Raw genomic sequence first — 25429 nt, forward strand, 5'->3', positions numbered from 1 at the left:
GCTGTTTATATTCCAAGCGTAGTGTGCATGTAACGTCATGAGCATAAAAACCCACGAAATATCCTGGCTCAAAACAAAAACCTGCAATAAGATCTTGCCAAAGAATCGTGGGGTGCTGAAAAAAAGTTTTTTAAAGGGTCTTTTCCAGGGAAATATTTGTATATAATGGCAGGCTACACGCACATATCTCACATTCATTCTTATTATTTACTTTATGGTATTATAATGGCTTAATTAAATGAGTGGGCACAAGCACGTCAATAAAACAAGTCAAGTCAAGTCGAAGTCTCAAAACAGGTTTCAAAATTGCTCCATTACACGAATACAGAGAGGGAAATTCGTTAATTTTTGGACTTCAAGCTCTGTTTGAGGACTGGATAGAACTGTTCTCCTGTCCTCACGATCAGCACTGAAGATGGAAGTGGCAAAAAAAAAATGTTAAAGTGGGGGTAAAAGAAAGCAGTAGGAACAAAGTGCCGCTCGCGTGCCGAAGGCTATTTAAATTTGCTTAATAAACATATACCTTATCTACAAACAGCAGGCGAAGATACATTACTTTATCACAGAAAGTTTCACCTCTCTGTTTTTGGGAAACACCCCTAGGACAGCACTAATCTGCCGTCCCCAGGCTCCCACCGGGCTGCCTTTCCCTGCGGCCCCCCTTCCCCCCACCCCGGCCACTCAGACGCAACACTAATTGTCCTTTCACGGTGCCACTTTCACTCCTTGCCGTCCTTTCACAAGCAACAAAACCGCAGCAAACCCCACGGCGAGGCGGCCCGCAGGGCGCGGAGACAGCGCCCGGCTGGACACGAGGGGAGCCTGCGAGTGACCTCCGGGCCCGGGCGCACGGCTCGGGCGGCTGGGCTGGCCCTGCACCGAGCTACCTGCTCGCACCAGCCCTGCCTGCTCTGCCTCTGCCCCGCCACAGCCAGCCGCGACCCCGCCGCCCGTACACGCGTGCATGCATTACACGAGCGGGCAGCGCCGGTGCCCGCTCCTCCCCGCAGCAGGGCAAGCCGCAGAGGCACACTCATTAGCTCCCACTGATGATTCCTTTCAGGATCATGAATGGAACAATTGTCAAAAACTGCGGGAAAAAAAACAAGCCCCGAGACTATTATATACAGACACAGCTTGTGTGCGCGCATGTGACAGTTGCAGGCAACCCAGATTTGGCCATAAACTCTTCAGCGTTATCCGAGATAAAACATCAAATTGATTGTACGGTAAAAGAGGCTCCTTATCCCCAATCCAAAAAAATAAACAGCTTCGAAGGTAGTGAAACCCAGGAAAAGAACAAGCTCTCCACAAAACACACCTTGCCTCACTCGTATCCTGCAGCACCGCCTGTAAACAGCTGCGCTAGCTTGTTGCAACTACCACTATTTTATTTTAAAAGAATAATAACAGCAATAATAGTAAGTGAAATACTTCCTGAAAACTTACTTTGCATTTAGTTTAGGCACTATTCTTTTTTTCAGCTCGCAAAGGAAGCCGTTTTGTCCAGGTTAGGTATTGTCTACTTATGGATCAGCCTCTGGCTAAGGGTTTATTTTAATTTATGGCTTATGCATTCTTTTAAGGTCGATTTGCATGACCTCCGGCAAAGAGCTAAGGCAGCAAGAAATCCCAAGTCGACTGTTGCCACAAAGCGGCACGCATCCCCCCTTCCCCGGGTGTAAACAGAGCTCTCTGATGATGGACTGCCTTCTTCCCCCCTCCTTGTGTATCACGAATTCGGGCGCGATACCGATTTTAAAGTTTTCGGTATAACTTTATCCGCAGGCTCCGCTGGGAGAGAAGGCGGCGGCGGCTGCTGGGGACAGCGCCGCGCCGTGGCCGAGCGCGGCACTGCCGCCGCTCCCGCAGCTTTGTGTGCTCCCCGCAGCCGCGCCTGGCCAACTCCAAAGCACTCAAACCCACCTCAAACTTCGCGCAGAGCCCACCAGCACCACTAAACTCCCCTCGCCTTTCTCCATCCCGCGTCTCTCGGGGTTATCCGCCAGGAGGAACCCACGCGAGCGCTTCGGAGCAATGACAGCAGCGCTCCGCTCTCAAAGATTTATTTCGGATTTTATTTTTCCTCTCTTTCTCTCTTTCTCCCTCTCGTGTTAGTTCCTTACGTACAATATCTTCCCGCACCATGTGTTCGCCTGCCGTGGGTGATCTTAAAATACAACGCTGATCTGTCACTACATTTTAAAATAAACTCTACTCGGGAAGGATGAGAAAGTGTTGTGATTTCAAGGTACTGGGGTCCCTTAACGTCTCGGAAACCTCGGGATTCAAACAGCCCCGGAAACTCGCACGGGGACGAGACTATAACTACTTTTCCCTAAAGAGAAGGGGGAAGAAAAAAAAAAAAAAAAAAAAAAAAAAAAGAGGAAGAAAAAAGAAACACAACATCCTCGTGATATAAAAGTAAATAATCGTGCAGGGGGAGGCGGGGGAAGGGGTGAATTCAGCAATGTTAAAAGCTAAACAACAGATCTATCTCCGGACGCTGCTGCTTCACTCAATTGCAACTAATAACCCATTAAAGACAGCGCAGGGGGAACCGAATTCTCTCCTGCAAAGCGACATAAATCCAGCGAAAACCCATTAAACCGCCGCCACCGCCACCAAGCCACGCAGCACTACACACCACAGCAAACAACAGGTATACAACACAATAGGGCTGGTTTTCCTGGTTACCTCCTCGGGATCCAGTGTGGCACAAAGCACTGGGTGAGCCTCCTTTTTTTTTTTTTGCAACGCGCTTCGGTAATTTTCATTAAAAAAAAAAAATTTAAAAAAAAAATAAAAAAGGGAAGGAGGTGAAGGGGGGGAGGGAAAGGAGAGGAATAAATGGGTAGTAATTCGGTAAAATAAAATAAAATAAATGAACTAGAGTCTGCTGGTGTTTCTCCGGGCCATGGATGTGCAGGATCCCGATCGTTAGAAGTTTGCGGATGGGTTGCCTGGAGATTTGGTTACAATCAGGTTCATTTTTTTTTTTTTTTTCCTCCTGAAACAAGTGAAGGCGATGGTTACTGCTGTCAATCTTGGCAATCAATGTGAGCGGCCATGTCGTAAGTATTCAAAGCATTTCCCGTCGTGCAACATCAGAAAGTGAGTGGCCAGGGCATTGATCTGAGGAAGGCAAAAGGAGGCAGGGCTCCCCCGCCCAGACAGCACAGGCAAGATGAGACAACACAGGGAGAGAGAGGAGGGAGAGGGGAAGGGAGGGAGAGACACACACAGAGAGAGAGAGAGAGAGAGGCTGGGAGCGAGCGGGGAGAGCAACAACTGCGGAGAAAGTGAGCACAAAACAGAAAGTGAAATCGGCGCGGGCTGCCAGCCGCATCCCCGCGCAGCTATCACCACTCACAGGGCCATTAGACACATGAAACCCTACACCGCTCCGCTCCGCTAATGACCACTGATTGCCCGGAGTGGTGAGGAAAGGTACTAGAAAGTTACCGGGGAGGGGGCGCAGGGCGGGGCGGGGGCCGGAAAGGGAGGAGGGGGAGCGGGGGGGTCCCGGGGGAGCCGGTTCGGGGGGGGCCGTGTCACACGGGGCCGGCCCGCCCTCCTCCTCCTCCTCCTCCTCCTCCTCCTCCTGCGTGGGGACACACACGCCGGGAGAGTCCCGCCGGCTCACGGGATACACCAGGAAAATAAAATTACAAGGAGGAAAAGAAAAAAAAATTAAAAAAAAGCTGGAGAAAGACGATGTGCAGGAGGAGGGAAGGGCTGGCGGCGTGGGGAGGGAGCGGGGACGACGAGAGGGAAGCACTCAGCAAGCGCTCAGTGACAGCTGATAAATGGGTCTCTGAAGAGCCCCATCCCACAGCACGGCCGGGAGGGGGGAAAAATTTAAAAAAATAATTAAAAAATAAAAAAAAAGGTGGGGGGGAGGGAGATGAAATGGAAAGTATAAATTACACCAGAGATGGGATCCAGCTACAGGGACAAGACACTTAGAGTCCACAAACTGTTTAGTGATGGATTCAGCAGAAAGGTGAAAAGTGAGTGCAGTGAAAAGGGAAACACAGGTATGGCCTGAGAGGAAAAACTGATTTAGGACGGACTCGAGCTGAAGTTGGGATTCTCGTGGCGACGACGAGAAATTTTAGCAGCGGCAATATATAAATATCTCTCTCTCTGCCTACCAAAAGGCAACAGATAAGGACTGGAATATCAGCTTGAATACCGATTTAGGAACTCACGCTCTCTTGGAAGTGCTAATTGGGGATGGTGGGGGGGGGGGGGAGAGATCTGGGAGAAAGAAGGGGAAAACTATAAGGAGCTGAGGAGAAAATCAACCAGTGGCAGAGTACTGCAAACCCAAGAAAGTCTCCCTGCTGTATTTTTGCATTCCAAAGGTAAACATAAAAGAGTCTTTCAAACTGTCAGGGGCCCGCAGATCAGGTGGGCAAACAGCGCTGCAGAGCGAACGTCTCCCTCTTTTGATATTATTCACACCTAGGCTAAACTGTTGTTAAGATGGGAGTGCGGAAAGCAACCTCAAGCCCACAAAATGAGAGAGAGAGAGAAGTTGTTGATTCATCTCTGTATTTTTGGCACTTTCTCCCCATTTTCCAGAAGGCGCCTGGAACAGTTAGTAACAGACAAACTTTTTAATTTTAAAATAGCTTCATAACTTATAGAGGCCAAAAAGACGAGGAGAGAGCTTGATTTCGCTTTCCTTCTCTCTCAAGTAGAAATTTGCAGACTAGGTTAGACCCAGAAGCACACTCAGCCCCACAGCGAATGAACCTGGCTTCAGCAGGACGTGATGAAAATTGAGCATTAACGCGATGGCACAGGGCAGATATGACCTGGCTCTAGTTCATTTTGTTAACAAGCTGTAAAACTCGACACACTGCTGGAGTCATGCACGCTGCATCCTCTGCCTTTGCTATCCGAGGTGCTATCGCCCCTCTCGAGCCGAGTTCAGGGAAAAGGAGCTGTAAGTCAGAACCTCTTGGAATAGTGGACCTGTTTTATACAATATTTTTGGCAATTTCACTACAATTAAAAGGAGTAATCAAGTCCTGTTCGGCAAGTAGCAAGCACCTTGAAATAGAACTTTATAGTTATCTAGAAAAGCTTTATCATCAAATTAGCTGGATGAGGGCATAGTAGCTCATTTTCATGCGTTCTTTCCATTTTAATAGAAGACACTAAAAAAGTGAAATTCAGAGATGAGGGGAAATTATATGATTGTGAATACTGAGCTTGTATTCACCTGCATCCGGCTACTTCAAAGTATTCACCTTGCTGCAGTTATCCGGTGTATGGAATTAAGAGCAGTAAATAGCTGCATTTCGAGATACTACTCCGTGCTTTTTAATCTTTAGTTATAAGAATTCCAGTGACTGGCCACTAACGCTTTCCTTGTAACACATTTAAACCTGCTGCAAGTAAAGGAAATACCTCGACTTTTTGCACAACTAGTGTAGCTTTGGCGCGCAAAAAAATTGAAAAAAAAATTAAAATGAGCTATGTAAGAAAAGAGATGTGAATGAGAACACAAGGACGAATAGTCTGCCTCAGTCTGCAACTCTAGTAATTTGTTACTGGAAGTTTTTTTCTTCCAAGAAACAGAAAGGAAAAATACAACCCAAGCACTCCTCAAACGCAGCGCCTTATTAAATACGAAGCGGGAACGGGACAAGAGATAATTCAGGCATCAGATAAATCCAGCCGCCCACCTAGCTCCAAATCGGGGCAGCATCCCGCTGCACTCCCGAAATTCCAGTGCAGAGAATGACACTGGGTTGGGGCAGGACACGGCAGGGATGCGGAGCGCAAGGAACGCTCTCCAGCTTGTTGCTTCCCCTGCGTGATCAATTAAGTTACAGATGCAACTCTCAGCGCCGAGAGCGGCAACTTCTCGGCGGCAGGAAAAGAGGATTCCTTGGGCATTGTATGCAAATGTGCGTGTGTGTGCGCGCTGCACGGGGATAATTGTGATTCCCTCTTTGTTTGCATAAGTGAACACCCGCCGTGCGGATCCGTACACACGTGCCGAGAGACAAGAAAGCGCTTTCACTCGGAGTGTTACCCCACGTTCAGAAACCGCGTTTGGAATTACTGCCCTTGCTTTGGCTTGGTGATGGCTGGAGGCAGATGCTGAGGAGGGATGCTGAGCTGCTGGGGGTCCCTGCTCAGCGAAGGGACCGCAGGCGCTCACACCACGTCGGGGCACTTACCTGTGCACAGCTGTCATGGCATTTTGCGCCGTGTGTCTCACTAATTGCGTTAAAGTAAAGCAATATTCAACAAGCGAGGCAACCTGTCTGTGTGCTGAGTTGTACGTACCGCATCTTTAACCTGAGCAGCGAACCTGCAACTCCTGGAGAGTTGGCGGAACAGTCTCAAAAGTTTTGGATTCAAAGGGCAAGAAATTTCACTTTAAAAGTCATTCACTCACTTCTAAACTGCCCTCTCACCCCACTTAATGCCGGACAATTAAGAGGCATGTTTATAAATTCCCTCTGCGGACACTGTCCGACAATGAAGACTTGTTATAGGCTTGCTAAGGATGTTCAGAGAAACTTTTGCGAAATAATCAACAGCATCTGAGAGAAAGCTGAAGGTAAAGAAGTCAAAGCCTGATAATCCGACTGGAAAAAAGTTTTGTTAGACTAGATAGAAGTAAAATACTGCACGTTTCTTCAAAAGCAAACCCATCAGCTGATACGAGTTCTCCTAGAACAAGAACCTCTGGCGAACTCCTCCAAATTTAGGGGACGGTTGCATTTTGCAACACTCAAAGCTAAAGATCTGCCTGAAAACAGAAATTCTGAATTCCTTACAGCGTCATCTGCCAACAAAATGTATTGTCTTGGGAGAAAGAGTATCAAGGAGATTTTAATTTCATTTTAAACTGTGCATCATCTTGATAGCGAAGGAAAAAGCTGCAGCAACAATCTCCCCGCTCCACGCCCCCGCCGATCAAAAAAAAAAAAAAAAAAAAAAAAAAAAAAAAAAAAAGGGGGGGGGAAGAGAGAACTGGAAAAACCACATAAACTTTTACAAAGAAAATAAAAGCAAGTTCGACATGAAAACCCCTTCCTGTCTCGGAAAGTTCATTTTAAAGGTCCCCTCTGTAAATCTAAAGTGCAAACACCAGGCTAAGGTAGTGAGTGGCTGGAATTTGCATGCTGATAAGAGAAGGCTGTTGTACTTACAGTGACAGAGGGCAGGCTGCGGAAGAAAAGCTGTTTGTGTTAGCCTGAGAGTCACCCAGGGCTGCAATGAGAGGAGAAGAGAGGAGTGGGAGTGCCAAGCTGGATACACCTTCACCGCATCTCATCACATCTGCCAGCCTCTCTCTCCCTCTCTCTTTCATTTCCACATTCCCTTTGTTCCTGAAAAAAAAAATCTACACGTCACATCAGTCCCCAGATGCAGTCTACACCAAAGAAAAAAAAAATGAATAATTCAATCAAACTGTGCATAGTCTCTAAGGCAATAAATCTATTGCACTTAAAGAAACGAAGGGTAATTACCGCTATAGAATTAGAATAAGGCCGGAGCGCGCAGGGATCTCAGGGTCTGTAAACTCCACGGTCAAATAAAGTTTCATTTATTTAATCCTTTGACAACCCCAATGTAAACTAAAGGGGAGGATCAGAACTTATTCCGGTTGGGTTTGAGAACGCTTGAAGTGAATGTTATGAAAGGAGAGCGCCCGTGGTCTGTGACAAACACAATGCAAGGGAGTAGAAGTGTTTCACTGCATCACCTCCAGGGTCCGTTCCCCCCTCCCTAATGAAGAGCAGACCACACTCCCACTTCCACCGGCTCCTGCTGCTCGCTGCAAGTGCAGCGGGGATCGCTGGCAGCCAGCAGCCGCCTTACCTGCTCCCGAGCGCCAGCACAGCCTGACAAAACTCAGGGGAACCGGCAATTTTGTTCCACGCTCTGGCGGAGAGAAGCCTCGGGGGGTTAGCACCGGCAAGGATTGCCTCGGATCGGTGCCCTGACTCGCGGATGTGTGCGGGGACTGCCCGGCGGGGGCGGGGGAGCCCGGCGGGAGCGGAGCCCGGCGGGGCGGGCGCGGGCACGGACCGGCCGGGGCGGGAGGCAGGAGCCGCGCCGCTCCCGCTGCTGCTCGCAGGCTGCTCCCTCGGCTCCGAGGTAAGATGACTCTACATTGTGTTTGTTCCCCCACGGGTACCCCGGCTGCCAGGGGCGCGCTGCTGCGCTAACCAGGGCGGCGGCTCGGGGCTGTGGCTCAGCTCCTTGTGCCCGAACCGAGCCGGAGCTTAGCATGGGCATCAGCTGCTTTACACTCTCCATCACATTCTTTGCAAACTTCTCCTGGGGGGGCTGGGGGAGGAGTGAGACGGACGGGGGGGAGGGGGGAACTAACCCCAGGTGAGACCGCGCTCTTCGGATGCCGCAGACCCTCGCTGCGCTGCCGCCGGGCTCTGCGCCCACCGGGGAGGCTGAAACACCTCCGGCCGGCGCGGAGCATCGCGCAGCTCCGCTCCCTGCGCCGCTGTAGCGGCGGTTTGATTTATCCGAGCCATGACCGGGACTGCTATTCCCGAGCCGCTCCCGGAGCGCGCTCCCGGCCCGTCCATGTGCTTACCGCGCCACCGTGAGGCGGGCGCGGGCCCCGCACCGAGCGCTCCCGGGGCGGACGGCGGGGCCGGGGCTCGCCGCGGGCAGCCCGCAGCGCCCGGGGCTCCGCGACAGCCACCTGCCTCACGGGCCGGAGAGACGGGGGGAATTGAAGGGGAATTGAGGAGATGGGAATATACAAAGCGAAAGCGCCACACCGGTGTTTTACTAAGCGCCTGACCCGAGACTTTCTCCCTCTCTTCGCTGGGCGCTCCCCAGAGGATTGGGGCGATAGGGCAGAGCGCATCCCGGCCCGCTCCTCCCGCCGGCACCGCTCTCTGTAAATCCCCTCCGACCCCCTGCTGGAAGGCAGCGTCCCTCGGAGTGTGTGCCAGGGAGCACTGCTGGCTCCTCTGCCCATCCTCTTTCTGCCTCCTTCCCCGGCCAAAATCAGGCCACTTGCACTTTCCTGGAAGGTTTTCCCTCTCAAGTCTTTTAGCTGATTGCAAGTTTGAGGCTGGGGTTTTGGTTATATTTATATTAATGGAAAGGGAATGGGGAAAAAAGAGAAGAAGAAAGACTAGGCTGTCACCACCCATGGACAGTACCTGGGGTGACACTGCTAAAGTTGTGGACGAGGCTCAGCACGATGAGTTTCTAAGGCGCGCTCCAGGCACATGAAAGCTATGGAAATGGATCTACTGCAGGAGACAGATCCATTTATGTAGGGGCACAACACATCACTTACCTCTCACGAAAAGCTTTAACCCAGAAGGGGGTTCCTCTCAGGAGGCTTTTAGCAGCTGGTGGAAAGCATCCCAGCTACTGGAAAGCATCCATCATGTCAGGGCATCCTGACTGCACCGGCAAGGTTGAAGTCCCTTAACTCCTGCCTACTAGTTGCACTGGCAGAGCAAGCTCCGCACAGGAACCATGAGAACTCTAATAATAAGCTCCAAAAATTGGCAATTACATTCAGCTCTGATTAGGAATCACCTTAAGATTGCTTTTCATGCACAGAGTAAAAGGAGAAAAAGAGTAGCGTGACTGTGGAAGGTGCAAATATTTCCACTGAAATGCATCTGCTCCTGCTAATCTGGGAATTTCGCCTAATAGCTGGATTTGCCTGTTTGTCATTTTAATAATTTTTCAACTCCCATTTCTGTACAAGAGGATGATCATAGCACACCGCTCCCATCCAAAAATGCAGCTCAAGATTAACAGTGGTTTTAAAGGTACTTTTCCAGAAAGCCATGCCAGAGATGTTTAAAGCAATCATCACATTCTAAGGCATTTCTTCCTTGGCCGTGCACCTGTGTAGCCTCACATATTACACCAATTTTCCCAGCTTCAGCTGGGAATTGTAGAGCTTGTCTCAGGAATGAGGGGGGACAGGAAGATCTGTGTTCAGGTAGAGCACATTTGAAGGGCTGGGAGGGGGCTCGTGCTACAGGACCCCCTTACAGCCCACAGCAGCTCTATTTTATATTCCAGCCCAGAATAAGCTCTAGGTCAGTGGTGTAAACATGAAGGTTGCTGAGGATCTTCCCCTAGAATCTCAGTGACAAAAAAGCCCTTGCTAAAGCATGATGACTGCAAACCCCTATCAGCACACCACGGTGCTTTTATTTTCTCACTGGCAATGTCCCATTCTGACAGCACATGCTGGAATTCAACAGAGCATGTATAGGATTTCTATTGTAACACTGCAAATATTCCATCAGTTTATTTTTGTTTCATATATCCATTTCCTCAAATACAAAATAACCTCACCAGCAAAGCACAATTTTCAAAGTCCCTGGCGAACTACTGTGCTACAAACATATACTGAGTAAAAAAAATCCAAACAAACAAACAAAAAGACCCAAATAAAACCAAACAAAAAATAACAAAAAACAACCCTGGAGGTTAGAATAAATAAACAGTTGTCTTTGACCTGGAGACTGGCCCACACTGCAAATAAATGTATTACCACTTAGCCACATATACATGCCACATGAACAGAAATAAAAGGAATCCTCAAGATAGGCCAATGATTTTGTGTTTTATATTAGTACCACTGTGCACTTATAAATTGCATTGGTTTTTTTTTTAATTTGTGACTATATGGCCTAATCTTGTAGGCTCGTGTCACTGCCAGTTTTTCATCCAGGAGCTCAAGTCCTGTGCATGTGAAGTGCATGCTTCTTATAAAGAGACTTAAAATGATGAATCTGGAAAGGATTAACAGTTTAGAAAATATTAAGACAAGAGGTTAAAATGTCTACAAAGATATTCTGGGGTATGGAGTTGTTTCAAGCTGTCCAATTTTATTTGGAGCTGGTAAATATCATGACATATCCCACATGGGCAGTAGGGCCACATTCTCCCTCCTCTCCTCTTCAGGCACTCAACATTTTCTTACCCAAATACGCAGTAGTAACTTCTTGCAACAAAGTTGACTAAGAAGCAAATCACTGTATAAATCTTTCAAAATATGTTTAAATATAGCTGAGTAAACCGGGAATGTTGGGCAGAAACTGCTGAAAGCATTCATCCTAGTAAAACTGGAACGCGACATGATCTCAACATATTCGAACATTCAATTATATGGAACGTTTTTCCAGTTTAATATCAGGTTTAAGTAAAGTGAAGTAAATGTGATTGGACTGTTTTGGAATCTTCCTAAGACAAATGACTGAAAGATCAAGGTGTTTTATTTCCTATTTGGATCAATGATCAATAAGTCTTATACATGAGAATCACGCACTTTGAATAGAAAACACACTTTTTAATAAGTGCAAGTTAGACTGAATGAAATGACTGTGTTTGGAGAGCAAAGCTCACTATTTTTTAAGTCATTGCAATCTATATAATTATGAAGTAACTTGAATAAGGCATCTTACATTGGTCCTAAATTTTTTACTCAAGTAAAACACTCATTGATTCCAACGTGAGTGTTGCCTGAGTAATAGAGTTCCCTGTCAAACTGTTAAAATCAGCTAACTTCTAGAAGCCTGCAGATTGATGAAATAACGTGATTATACCAAAGGTATGTATTTAATATGGAAAAAAAAAATTCAAGTTACCAGGCAAAGCCTTTTCACATTTTACATTTACAATATAAGTAAATATTATTCAGGTGTTTACAACTTTGTGCCTGGTCATGAAGACACTTAAGCTTGTGATTTTATTTATGTAAGTCATGCCAGTGAATCAGTACTCTGATGTCACAAGCATTTGAGGTTTAGCATCCAGAACAATAGAAATAGGAATAAACTGGCTTTAAATATTCCCCTAGCAAAACAAGACTGCTTTATGCCGTGGATTGCACTGCAAGAGTTATTTTGGAATGTCGTGTTTAAAAGTTTGTGAGTGATTATATACATCCTCTTTGTTTTGAGTGAATAAGCCCTTCATCAACATAATGTAGCAGGGTTAGATTTTAAAAAGGTTCTCACAGAAAGCCAGAATTCCTTCACAAAAAATCAACATCAGACAAACAAAAACTGCCGACATACACCTTTTCCTGTTTTTTTTTTAAATTAAGTATTAACAGCTTGATTCTAATAAGAATATTAAGTAAATAAATGTTAGCTCTGCTCGGTGCTATTAGCATAGTTGAAATAGTAGTTTATAAATTTTTGAGAGCATCAGCATCATGATATGGTTGTCATAGAAACTGCAACAATATGTCATTTCAATTAATTTTACATGCAGTGATGCTGAGGTCCATGTAAAAATTCTTTTAGGAAGTTCTAGAAGTAAATACTGAATAGCGGGAATAAAAACATTAATAGGTAATGGTACCCTTAAATTACTATTTAATTAACAAAACAGGGAGAAATCTAAATTATTCTAAAATAATGACTGTGCTGGAAGAATTAGTTAAGCAGACTTTGACTTCAAAACGCCAAAAGTAAAAGACCAAAGCTATGGAAACATTCAAACTTTAAGTGAAAAAAGTATCTTTTCCCAAATGAAACAGATTGGGAGGAAAAAAATAAAAACAAACGTAAAAAAAAGATTTATTCCTGTCCACAAAATATTAAACATGAAATAGTTTCAAATCATAAATGTTCCTTTTGTGTGTGCAAGAAGCAAAAAGTCAAATGCTACAAATCCAGGACCATAATACAAGATTTTAAAAAAAGCTTTAAAGGTAGGAAATGTAACATGAATAGATTTATTTTTCCTGTATAATGCAGCTACTGTGTGTTATGAATGCTACCTTAAGTAAATCACTGCCAGACACACTCAACTGACATTAATGACTTGATTATTAGAACAGAAAAGCTAACCAAAATAAAGGCAGTGTTTCTAAAAAAATAATAATTGCATTGTAGCAATGTGAACTTTTTATTTATTATTTTTTATGTTATGTATGAACATGTACTCCTGTTTTCTTATTGCATATGTATGATATAATACCTGACCTGATAGTTTATATATGAAAGAAAATACTGAGCAGATCGTAATGAGAAAAGAATTTAGATTTTCAACACATTTTATACTGCAATCAATAATTCCCTAGTATATTTTGTTTAAATTTACTGACTTGCCACACAGACTAGAATGTGCAAGACCTTTCAAACTGAGATGTAAAACAAGCTGTTTGTAAGTAAATAAAAACTACAGATACTGCAAAAAAAAAAAAAAAAAAATTTAAAAGGAAAATAAAAGAAAGCCCCCAGCCTATGGAAGCTATCTGCAGTGAGAAAGGAGAAGCATCTAGAGCTCTCCTTTCTGATAGGATTAAGGAATGCTACAAAAGAAGCATTTAAATCTCTAGTTTTCCCTGACAATTAACAATGAAAAGCAGATGTTTACAAAGCTATTTTACATGCTCGTTTATAAGATGCTAAAAGATGGTTTGTGGATGGTAAGAAGGAAGAGCTGGATAACTGCTTGTCTGGTGTATATTTAAAAGCATTTTCATTGGCTCAGTTATTGTTAATAATGAAAGAAACACTTTGTGCTGTATAGCTGTGACTATAGAAAACTGCCGTCGTAAAGTCCTCAACAAACTCTTAAGATGCAATTTACAAAGATAATAATAACACAGAATTATTTCACTTCTCTGAATGCTACACATTTGCATACCAGGACTGTGTACAATATACTCATAATGCACATTCATAACAACAAGGACTTCTTAACATTGCAACAGCACAAGATCTGTGCATTAAAAATCCACAGTTCCAAGTTTTCCTTTTTGGTGGGAAACCATTTGTACAAACCAGATGCTCTGCATCTACTCAGAGAAAGCTCACGTTCAGCTCTACACCTTTCTTGAATAGGATCATATCAAGAAAATTACAAATCACTGCAAGGTAGCAGCAATATTAATAAATTCCCCCTAACAGAGAAACGCGGCCAATTAAGTTTTCACGCAAATTTGAGAAGAAGTCTGGTCCATAACTGTGAGTCAGGAGATGTGGGTTCTATTCCTGGCTGTGCTACAAACCTACAGAGTGTTTCTGAACAAGTCACTTACACCAAGTCACTTGAGTAGAAAAAATGCTAAGAATGCCTGCCTCGAGCTCAATTTGGACAGATCCATATCTGCTTCTATAGATGCGTGTGAATGTGGGCATAAGCCTCTAAAAACCTGGGGCCTTGCATCTTATCCTGTTTCTCTACCTGGAGTGAGGCTGTTGGGGAACTTCATTCATGAAAGACTCCTCACATAGCAATTATATTTATGCATATAGATTCCCATTAAAAGCCCTAGCCCCGATTGTTTCACGCACACATTTCACTTCACGCGTTTGTAGGAATCCCATTTACTCTAATAGAATTATTCACTCTGTATAATTCTGGGTGTCTAAACTTCTGCAGTATCAGGAGCTAAGTTAATGGAACAGATAATGTGTAGAAATACTCATAGTTAGTAATGAGCTTCAGCCTTCACACTTAAAATCCTGCATCACATTTGACAGGAGGATTTTTAAGTATTGCCATTACAATGTCCTGGCACAAGAAGGACAACGCATAGCTGACTTGACATTACAATTTTTTTTAGAATCATAGCATATCTAAATTTTCAAAACAAACAAAACTCTCTTTGCAAAGTGTAAACTAATTCCAAAATCTGCAGTTCCAATCATAAAAGGAACTCATAAATCACCTGTGCGTTGCCACCATGCAGGCTGCTTTTGGTTTCTGCCTCAGCCACAGAATAAATTCTAATTTTTGTTAATGCTTATGTTATTCCTACTACTTCTCCAGTTGTGAATGAATGTATTACACTAAAGTACAAAAATATTTAATTCATATTAGTTGGCTAGATTTCATTTCCTCGATGGACTCTTCCACAACTCAGACTTCCCATCTCCGGGACGCTCTCTTGGACTAAAACTGTGCTACATGCATAATGATATGCAAAGTAGGTCAAGTTTCCAATGTGCAGCTACAGCCATCCTTAACTTCACCCAAATGGATACTGCTCACATGGTGAAAACTAAACATGCATAGAAATGTTTACAGAATTGGGGCTGAAAGTAGCAAACAGTCTTCCTGCCTTAGATGGATTTTTACCATAACACAAATTATTTACACAGAAATCTAACAGCAAAGGATAATTGAAAATATTTTGTCTACCTTTCAACAAAACACCATGGGGAAAATACCTTCCCAGCAGCTGTTATTGGTAGGGCAGAAGGGGACAAAAGAAGGAAACAGCTTCTCCCTGAGTCAGTAACAGCCTGCACTGGTGCTACACTATTGCCAAGTACCAAAACAGTGAATAAAATGCAGAATACAGCTCACAACTGCCCACTTTTTCTAGTACCACATTCCCCAGCCCTGAAACACAAAAGGTATCCTCCCTTCTCCCTCCCCTCCTTCCCACAGAAATTACACTCCTGGCTGGGCCCTTGACTGCTGGCCTGCCACAACCACAGAGGAGGGGACACAATTTGCCTCTGTCTCAGTATTTTGCCGTTATTTTAATTTTATGGTATTTTAATAATACAGAGTGGTTAGACTCCTCAGACTACCATCTAAAATGTTGGTGACTAAGGGTTCTGTTCTGAGAAGGTTCTTTCCTTCTTTTTTTTTTTTCTTTCTTTCTTTTTTTTTTTTTAATTTTATTTTTATTTTCTGGTTTGAACTTTTTTTTTCAATTAGCTTTCTCATTTAAGCAATAGAAAAGTTAGCATTATAGGGTTGGGGTTTCTTTCAAATTAACTTAGGAAACGTTTACAGGAGCCCATGTTCCTGGAAGTTGGAATTAAAAGGAAAAACATGTTAAGCGAAAAAAGAGCACTTTAGAATCAATATGGTCACACACACACCCCAGATCCCAACTCGTATAGTCAGCAAGCAATCATTTCTTTAGCATGGCAATTTTCCACTTAAGCACTGAAACCTCAACCTCGATTGTAAAGCAGTTTTCAGGGGGTCATGGCTTCTGCCTTTGCTTTTCTCGTCCTTTCTACAACCTAGAGCTGCAAAGGAAATTTGTCATGTTGCATTTTTTTAAGGTACAGAAGTGGGGAGAGCTGAGAGTGGAATTAGCAATGTATTGGATTTGAATGCACACTTTTATCACAGCCACACATGACAAACCTTTTACTGAACATCCTCCATGGTCGTGTTCAGCACAGGGAGCAGTTCCTGAAAAACAGCACTAAATTCTCTGACATACTTCCCAAGGTTCTGGGTCAAGGGAAGAGAAACAAGGATTTGTCAAGGTCTGCTTAATGAGTCTGAGAAAGAAAAACACTAAAATCTGTGGCTTAAATGCAGTACCCTATACCAAATAATTTTTTTCAGTTTGAAAAAACTCATCCCTCTCCTATACAGTATTTGGCACACTTGTTTTCCAAGAGTGAGATTCAAACTTTTCAAAGCCCTTACATAAGGAACTTGCTTCTTTTTGCTCAAAAAAAATTAATGAACGATACAAATCCTTTGATTTAGAGAGAAGCTTTATTTTGTGGAGAATATTAAGAGATTTTACTGTTGATATTTCCACATTAATATACATTATTTATCTCCACAGGGTGGCGAAAAAGAGAAAATTGCAAAGACTTACTGGGTGGCAGGAAGTGGGATTCACTATAATCAACAGCAGCAGGGGACTCTTTGAGGTTGTGTTGCAAGATATATTCAAGATTTTAGCAGAAAGAAAATAATTGCATTTAATATTGTGCTGGTGGGAAATAACATATGTTCAATCTTTTCCAGCTTTTACACTTACGTTTAGATTTAGACTCTTGCCCTTTCAATGCAGAGATACTAGTTCTTAAAATCTGGATTTATTTTTTTTCATTCTTATTTTTAACCACACTTATGCAGAGAATATCCTGTTATTAGCCAGCTAGATTTTTATGCTACTTGCAAATTTTACTTCAAAAATTTACTAAGGTTTCATGAACATACTCAGTGGACTAAATAAATAGCTCTATGTTCAATAAGCAAGCTATTGCCAAAACACAGCAAAGTTTCCAGCATTATTTTATTTTAGATTTTTTTTTAATGTAAAACCCAAAGATTATATATTTTCTCTGATGTTTGCTTAAAAATTCTTCCTGGTTCAAATCACTACATTTCTTAGAAATTCAGAACTTCTTAAAAATGGATGTAGCTCTATCTGTGTAAAGAGTAACTAATAAGTTGATGAAATATTTGCAGTTAGCTAATACAAAAAAGCTGACAGTCATATAAAGGTTTTCCACACTTAAAGGGATTAAAAATTTGTGCATATGATAATTGAGCTTCAATCTTAATTTATAGCTCATAAAAGTTCAGGAAATTAAAAGTAGCTGTGTAGTATAAGCTAACTGTGCAGAATTCCTTTATAATCAAATACATACATACAGACAGAGAGGTATCACCAGAGCACATTTCAATATTGCCTGGTTTGCCCATGAAGTAGAAGAGAAACTGGCACTGGACAAGTCTCTCCTTTTCTCCCAGCTTAAAAAAAGACCTAGAAACAATTAATTTAGGCTAGATACCAGTATTTTAGAGACTAAGGCAAGTGAGATGAATTCCAGCTTGGACAATAATTGCAACTCTTGTCTCATTTTACTATTTACCTTTAGTCATTCCCTGCTTTGTGCTACCCCAGAATGGGCATCTCAGGGCAGATCACCACGTGTGCAAAAAGCTAAAGGAATAGTCATCATTTAGGTCAATAGGATCAGCCTATTCCTTCCCTATGAATTTACTTGCACACTTCAGGGAACCATATGAAATTATTTTTCAATGAAAATCTGTTAAAATTGTTGTTGTTTTTGGTTTTTTTTTTCATAACCCTATTGCTTTATTGATTTTCTCTGTAAATACAAATGGAATTACATGTATATACGTGTAAAAACACACATATTCTGGAATATGCAAGATTATATTGACAGAGGTTTACAGGTGGCTACCAAAAGACTTAAACTGGGAGTTGTGAGTGGGAGGAGATGTGGGAGAACAATCTTCCATTCAAGAACAGTCTTCTTAAAAGTCATGTCAAGGCTAAACAGGCTGCTTCATTGGTAAAATGTAGTAAATATATATACATATACTTCACAAGCTGCAATTCCACAGTTACTTTACATGGCGTAATGACTGGCATGTAGTTTTTTTTTTTACTTTTTTACTTTTTATAAAAAATATTTGCTTTTCTTGCTCCACCCTCACTGCCAGCAGTAGCATTACATGGCTCCATGCTCTGTCAGCTGAAGCAACTGCTGTGGTTTTGGGGGGCAAGGAGAGGGGTTCTGTTGTTGGTTTGGAATAGTGTAGCTGCACAAAAAGTAGTGCTGGGAATGGGTGCTGGTGTAGAGATCAGCCCAGAGAAAAGGTGGAACTGCAGCCTGAGGGTGGGATCCAATGGCACCTTAAAGCTACAAAGAATTCAGAGCCTCATACACCAACCAAGGCTTCCTATTCTTTCCCTTGCCTCAGCACTAACACCCACGTACTGTGCAGGAGCCAGCCCAGGGAGGCTGCTCGTCTGCAAGCTAACCCCACAAAAGTGAAGAGGGAAAAAAAAAAAGAACAAGGAAACAAAAAAACTGTTCAGCCAGATCTGCTCCAAGGAGCAATTCACAGAAGGATCAGACAAGAGCCAGTGCCAGCACATCGCCGAAGGTGGAAACACAGAGCCAGAGCCAACAGAGGAGAGGACAAGGCAGCCCAAACTTAGATCAACTCCAGCTGTGATGGACCCAGAGCCAGCCTGACCGCTGAGAAGCTTCCTAAAACCTCTCTAAACTTTCTCTAAACACACTGAGATAGAATGAGTAAGTATATGGAGTTTAAATTACCACAATGCCAGAGAAATAAAATCAGGATTCTTACTTAAACACTGAATGGGTCAAGAAAAAAGAAAAAGCCCTCATGGTCATAAAGATATCAAGCAGAGTTTCTGTAGGGTGTAACAGGCCAGGAAAAATCCTTCCTGAGCTACACAGATCACACTAGTGAGTAAATTTCTCCTTTCTAAGCCTTCATTGTGCAGATGAGAAGATAAGGTAGAGGCCGTTTGAGAAAGATTGAAGAAGACTGAAACCAGAGTAGGAGTGAGCATTTGGAAAATTAATAGTGTGGAAGACAGCACGTTTTTTTCTCTGTGCAAATATCTAAATCCTGCCATCCCACACCCTTAAAATATGAATATTTTCTTACTTGAGGATATGTAAGTTTTTAGAACAAACAGATTTATCTGGCTAACATTTGTAAGGGCAACTACATACACATGATGAAGTGTTGGAAAGCTGAATTTAAAAGAAAGGAGAAAAAATACTTAGAAGATATGAAGTCCAGAACAAAAATATTTCTAATATTACAGTTCAGACTGTAAATAAAACAGGCAAAGTCTAATATGTTGACTATAGCAACAGCAGCAAGAAAAGAAGTCTCTGTAAAAGATCAACTTGGAAATTGCAGACAAAAGCTGCAGGGAAGCTACAAAGAATTGGTGTGTTAATTCCTAAGAGAGAATAGGCTGTATTTGGAGGTACATGAATAAACAGGTATTAGTTAGTAGGTTTAGCTTTCCCATTGAGGATTGCACTAGTTGGAAGGAAGATAAAATCTGAGACTGACTTTGGGGAAAACACCTAAAAAATTTAGAAAAGTTTATATTGACCATATACTTAGAATTCTAGCAGACAACAAGGTGACCCATGGACTGTTCACAGATACACATTTGTTTGGCAGGTAGGTCTTTGAATGTAACTGGGATAAATCAGTATTTACAGATACTTTTATGCTCCCACTTCCTGTATTCTGCTCATAATTTAGGAAATTAGTATAAATTATTTGCAGACACAAAAAGAGATATCCAAAAGTAAAGTGGTGTGGTCAAGGTATGTTAAAGGTTAACACAAACACTTTCTGGAGGACAGCAGTGAAGAGCAGCATGGAAAGAGTGTAAAGGATACTTCAAGGGAAAAGTGCTGAAAATCAGAGGAATTCAAAGAAGAGAAAAGCAGGCAAAAGTAATTCACATGCAATCAACACATTTTCAGACTTGGAGAAGTATTGGATGATGGATTTTTAGAAATAGAAGTTTCTCAGAAATAAAAGTTTCATGTGTGCTGCCCTCTGGTCCTATGTAGTCATTGAGGAGAGGGAAGGTAAGGAACTTGATTTTCACAATTTTGTTTCTGGCCTGCCCTGGCTGAGATAATAAAAGCAAAGTTTGGCTAACTCAATTTGGATGTGTATTGATTTGTTGTTGTTGTTGTTAGCAGCATTGCTCTGCTGCACTCTCTGTGCCCTTGAGTAAGCAGGAAGAAACCTGGGAAGGGAGAAATGCATGGCATGGGGAAGAATAGGATGGCATCCTTGAGGCTGGGAAAATGTAACATGGGCTTTTGTGGACCAGCTACAAAAACACCTGTAAATGCCATGTCTTTCTGCTCAGCTTTGTTTACACACATTTAGTAGCTGTCCTCAAGACTGGATTTTTGTTAGTCAAGCAGATGGAGTCAGTTGAACTCAAACTGCCTGTAGGAGCACAGCTCAAGGATTCAACCACCCTTCGTGGATGGACTTAATCAGATTCAGTAGGTCCAACATATTTCCTTAGGGAATTTGTCAGAAATATTTTTTAATTCTTATCAAAACAAACAAAAACCCCAAAAAAAACCAAAACAAAACAAAAAAATTAAGCAGAAGTTTCTTCTTAACAGCAGACATGAATAAGAATATAAGGACAACAGAATGTCTTTCCCATGTACATTAGTTTAACCCAGAAACCACAACTCTTGTCCAAGCCAGTCTCCACAGAGGGGAGTGCCCAGATTTTGACCAATATTCTCTTCAATCAGTGTGTGTAGATATACAACTGTGTACCTTTAGGGCAGCCTGGGACTGCTGTCGTCAGAGCAGATGATGCAGGCAGTGTTTGGCAATTATCCCATGCTGTGTGCCACAGGGTTGTTCAATCCAGCATGCTTCCTCACAGTCCTGCCATCACAGCAAATTACCATATAAACATAGGAAACTTTACAATAACACAATTATGAACTAACCACCTCAATTTACTAGAGCACAAATAGTATTCCAAAACAATAACACATTTCTTACCTGAAAAGTGGGCAGAAATCACTGGCTCCTTTTGTAATGAGTTCATGATATCAAACATCCTTTTTACTGAATGCTGGTCACTGGGAAAATTCATGGGTAATCAGTCATCTTTTAAAATCTGCTGGATTGTCACTCATCTCCTGTAATACCTTAAGAAATGTGTCCTTGCCTGATTAGATGTTTTGGTACCATAAAAAGGAAGTAATAAAACCCCTCCCAAACACAGTGAATTTCAGATCTGCAAATGTATATCAGTACAGCAAATATAAATTGCCTTTTTTTATTAACTGCCTTATTGTAGTATTATAAAAGATTTAAAGTAGCTAACCAACACACTAAGACTCTAGAAACTAAGGCTTTTTTTTTTTCTTTCTTTCTTTTTAAATAGAATGAAGCCATCCCAACTCACCCAAAATTTTAGCTCTCCTGTGGAAAGACAGATAAAAGGTTTAATCCTTAGAGAACAAAGAGAAATTTAAAAAAAATTCCTCCATCCTAAATTGTCACCAGGATTACAAATCAGCTGATTACAATACAAGAATATGAACTGGGCTGGTTATAGGACAGTGTGCAAATTTAAAACTGCTCTACACTTGAAGGGTTTTTTTTTATTCACACTGTTCTGGACTAGAACCTATTTTCCTGCACAACTATTAAAAGTACCTGTAAGAGTACACACACTTTGCATGTTTCCCAGGAATTACAGATATGAACATTTGAAATTAAGAATTCTTAATTAAATTATAAATAGTTACATACTATGTTTTGGTGTCTTTCTTACAATTTTAAAGTTATTTTAAATATACAGTACTTACCTATTTACACATTGAAAAGTTGTACTTTAAAATGGAAACAGTTATGGTTCCAATCTGCTACTCATAACATACAAAAATAACAGATATACATAATTCCAGTAGGCACTGTGATTTATTATTTTAGCCTTTACCAAGAAAAACATTTTCAAGCAAGTTTTTTTGACCAGAATTTTATGAACTAAAGTTGGAAAGGTGGTTCTATAAGCCAAGTAAACAATTTCACTATCAATGACTTTCTCCCTTGCTTCCAAGTATCTGTTGCACACAGAGACTTCATTAAAGCAGATTGAAAAAAAAAAAAAATTATAAAAAAAATTGTGCAACAATATTTGCCTTTCATGTTGCAGCTTTAATTTACTGCAGTATGTTATCACACACTTCCAAATAAGTAACATTAGATTTAGAATTCCTTATTTTTTTTCACCACCACCACCACCACAACTTAAAAAATAATTGTTCTTTTAATATGAGAAATATTAATATTATTGATAAAAATAATTATATTGTTATCCAAGAGCAACAAAGCCACATTCAAAGATAAAAACAGCCATTGTCTGCATGTTAATTTCATTACATATGTAAAGGATTGTTATCTCTGTTCAATTGCTCAACTGCTTAACAGTCAGAATTCATTTTTATCAGCCCAACAAAATAAATCCAGTCACTTTTAGCTGTGATAAAAAATGGCCAAAGAAAAGAAAATCCAACTCACAACTGCATTCCATTCTGCCAGGCAGTACTCATAGACAGAAGAGACACAGGAAAAGGCAGGTTCTGTCCTGGAAAGAAGACATGGGAGAACAAATACATACATAGAAGATACACACTGATGATCTTACTTCCTGAAGAAATTCAAATATTTTGAAAGAATAGAAAAACATCTTGCTTGACCATACTTTTTACCTTACCTCTTAATGAGCTGATTTGCTAATTAAGATTTAGGAAAATGCATGGTCATAAATTTTATAGACTATAGACTTTTTTTTCAAGGAAAACCTTTGTCCAGCAGATTTCCAGTCATACAAACTAATTATTTTTGTTCTAGCTGAATAATAGGTATAGCTTTTTGTATGTGTCTTAACATCAGAAGGCAAAAACAATTCACAGCTTTTTAAGAGAAGTGAAATTAGTGCCTATTATAAGAGAAGCTAATAAGGGCCAGCACAACAAAAAAAAAAAAAAAAAAATTGGGTTTCTTCATGGTCTTTCTGACAAAATCTCTTCCTATGCCAGACTTTGCAGTGCTCCCTTTTATTGGCTGTTTCTCTAATCCTAATCCTTGTCTCCATGACAGAAGACACAAGTTTTGTGGCAGCCAAAGCAAAACTGATCAGTAGTACAAGATGTATGCTCAGACAAGGTCAAAACACTCATGGAGACAGGGAAATCAAAGCCCACTCCAAGCTCCAGCACCACCCTTCAACACAACTTCAAAGCTCCCCCTGCTCACCCTGGTGCTGTAATCTTTGACCAACATCCCTGTCCCACCTCAAACACACACAGGTATCACCATTACATCCACCAGGGGCTGCAGGGGCCACAAAGGGAGGGTTTGAAATAAAGACAATGCTGTTTAGCAGAGATGCTAAACAAGACAAATGATGCATTCTGCTAAGCTCCACAGAGATCTACGTGCGCCATGAAAACCCTGAAAGAATTCTGCACCCGCTAAAATCTGAACAATCTCTCAACAAAAGGTAAGACTTCATTTAATTTTCTTCTGCTGTATTTCTGCAAGCATACTTGCTCACCATTCTCCTTTAACTGTCACCAGCCAGAACAATAAACAGCTCCAAATAAGTTCCCTTTACACAGCCTTGGACATGCTAAAAACTTACCTGTTAAGTCTGATCACACATGATTTGTGTTCAAGCTTTGTCAGTCCTTAAAACAGAAAGTTTTCATTTATCCTGACAGAAACATGAGGAAACACAGATTTTTAAACTTTATTTTTAAAAATAAATAAAAAATGTATCACTTAAACATAGAACTAAATGTGGTATTTCACAGTGGCAGTCAACAAGAATACTCTGAATGCTCATTTAAAACAGGAAGTATATATGAAATACATACATGAAATATAATGCATAAACTTGTCAAACAGAAGGAATATTATAACAGCAGGTCCAGGGCTGCTCCTTTTTCACTTTCACTAGTCCACAGTTCTCCTGATTTGCATTAACAAGACTGCTGCCACTGGTAAGTCTCTTTGCATTTGACATGAAAATTAACAGAAGACTAATTTTAGGAATATTATAAATACCCTTCTAGAAGTATATCAAGGGTTTTTTTTCAATATGCAAAACCTTTTCCTCCTGAATACCAAGGAGAAAACAGACATTCATTATCTAAGTTCCTCTTTAAAAGTATAGCTCCCTCACATTTCTCAGTTTTAGGACAGCTGGCCATCAATAGTGAACAGAGGGCTGAAATTGTTAAAATAATTGACAAGATGCTGTGCAGACTCCCAAAGACTTTCTGGAATGGGTGCCTCCTAAATCAAACATCAGAGCATTTCCCTGAGTTTATAAGAAAAGTGATATAGTCAAATGATTTGCTCATTACAGTAATTTTCCTTCTCTTCTGTTTTCAAGTTCCTTTTTTCTTTTTGGTACACATTTGTGTCTATTCCCTTTCTATTAATGCAGAATATGTGTTAAGAGCTGCCCAAGAAACACTTTATGGTAAGAAATGATCCCATAAACACTGTTTTAAATGTCCCAGAATAAGGTATACAGCTCACAAAGCACCCAAATAAATGGTTATTGTATTGAAGCATTTAGCACATTTAACACTGTCCACAGCAAACCAAAGTTGTTTGAGGAGTTGAAAATGCAGAGAGCAGCCTATATTGGTCCATTTCAAAGACAACTGCTTAAGCAGCCTGTCTTCACTGTGGTTTCTAGACTCACTAATCAGAGATTCCTGGAAGACACCACTTTTTTGGAAGAGCAGCATTGCCCATTATGACATGTTTTTCAAATCCCAGCACTTCAGGAGCCATATTGTACCTTCAAAGGTAACTACATCCACCTTTCGAAAACATTAAAACACATCTTGTAACAGCCCACTGAGTGCTGCCAATAAGCCATTGCTGTGTCCACACATGCTGTACCTACAGAGAAACAGATACAAAACAAGGACTTGATTTACCCAACACACAAAAACCATCTGTCACATAAGTGCAAGGAAAACTCTGACCTCTTAAATCCCTATGCCTTAACCACCTGACCAACATGGACACCCACACACACTACTTAGTAATTATTTCCTAAGGAATAAACGTAGCATAGTTGCAAAACTGTAGCATAGATAGACTGAAATAATTCTTCAGCTGCTTGTACTTGCAGATATAAACAGTACACAGCTCATAATCCACCTGCAGTTTTCAGAAGGTTTTGATGTCAATGCTGTTCAAACACATCCTCTAAAATGTTGAGTCTATAATCCCTCAATATGTGTCAGATAAAGGATTTCTTATTGATTTGAGGTCAGGATTTCAGCATAATGAAACTCATGCAAACTTAAGGCTT

The 25429-nt window shown here is 41.6% G+C and overlaps 1 protein-coding gene and 1 long non-coding RNA gene across 5 annotated transcripts in view; one reads left to right on the forward strand and one right to left on the reverse strand.

Moving 5' to 3' along the window:
• SOX6 (SRY-box transcription factor 6) overlaps positions 1–3031 on the reverse strand; it is a 360677-nt gene extending 357646 nt beyond the window's left edge. For all 3 annotated transcript variants that reach the window (XM_056492466.1, XM_056492469.1, XM_056492463.1), the window contains exon 1: positions 2698–3031. The gene's annotated coding sequence lies outside the window, so the exon portion shown is untranslated. The remainder of the gene's footprint in view (positions 1–2697) is intronic.
• LOC130253697 (uncharacterized) lies at positions 2425–7857 on the forward strand. 2 transcript variants are annotated; one of them, XR_008840599.1, is made up of 3 exons: positions 2425–2730; positions 3021–3450; positions 5986–7857. It is a non-coding gene; the product is annotated as an uncharacterized LOC130253697 (long non-coding RNA). The 2 variants fall into 2 exon arrangements; XR_008840598.1 differs by having other exon boundaries at positions 3021–3074.
• The last annotated feature ends 17572 nt before the right edge of the window (positions 7858–25429 follow it).

This window comes from Oenanthe melanoleuca, chromosome 5 (assembly GCF_029582105.1).
Source record: "Oenanthe melanoleuca isolate GR-GAL-2019-014 chromosome 5, OMel1.0, whole genome shotgun sequence".
NCBI lineage: Eukaryota > Metazoa > Chordata > Aves > Passeriformes > Muscicapidae > Oenanthe > Oenanthe melanoleuca.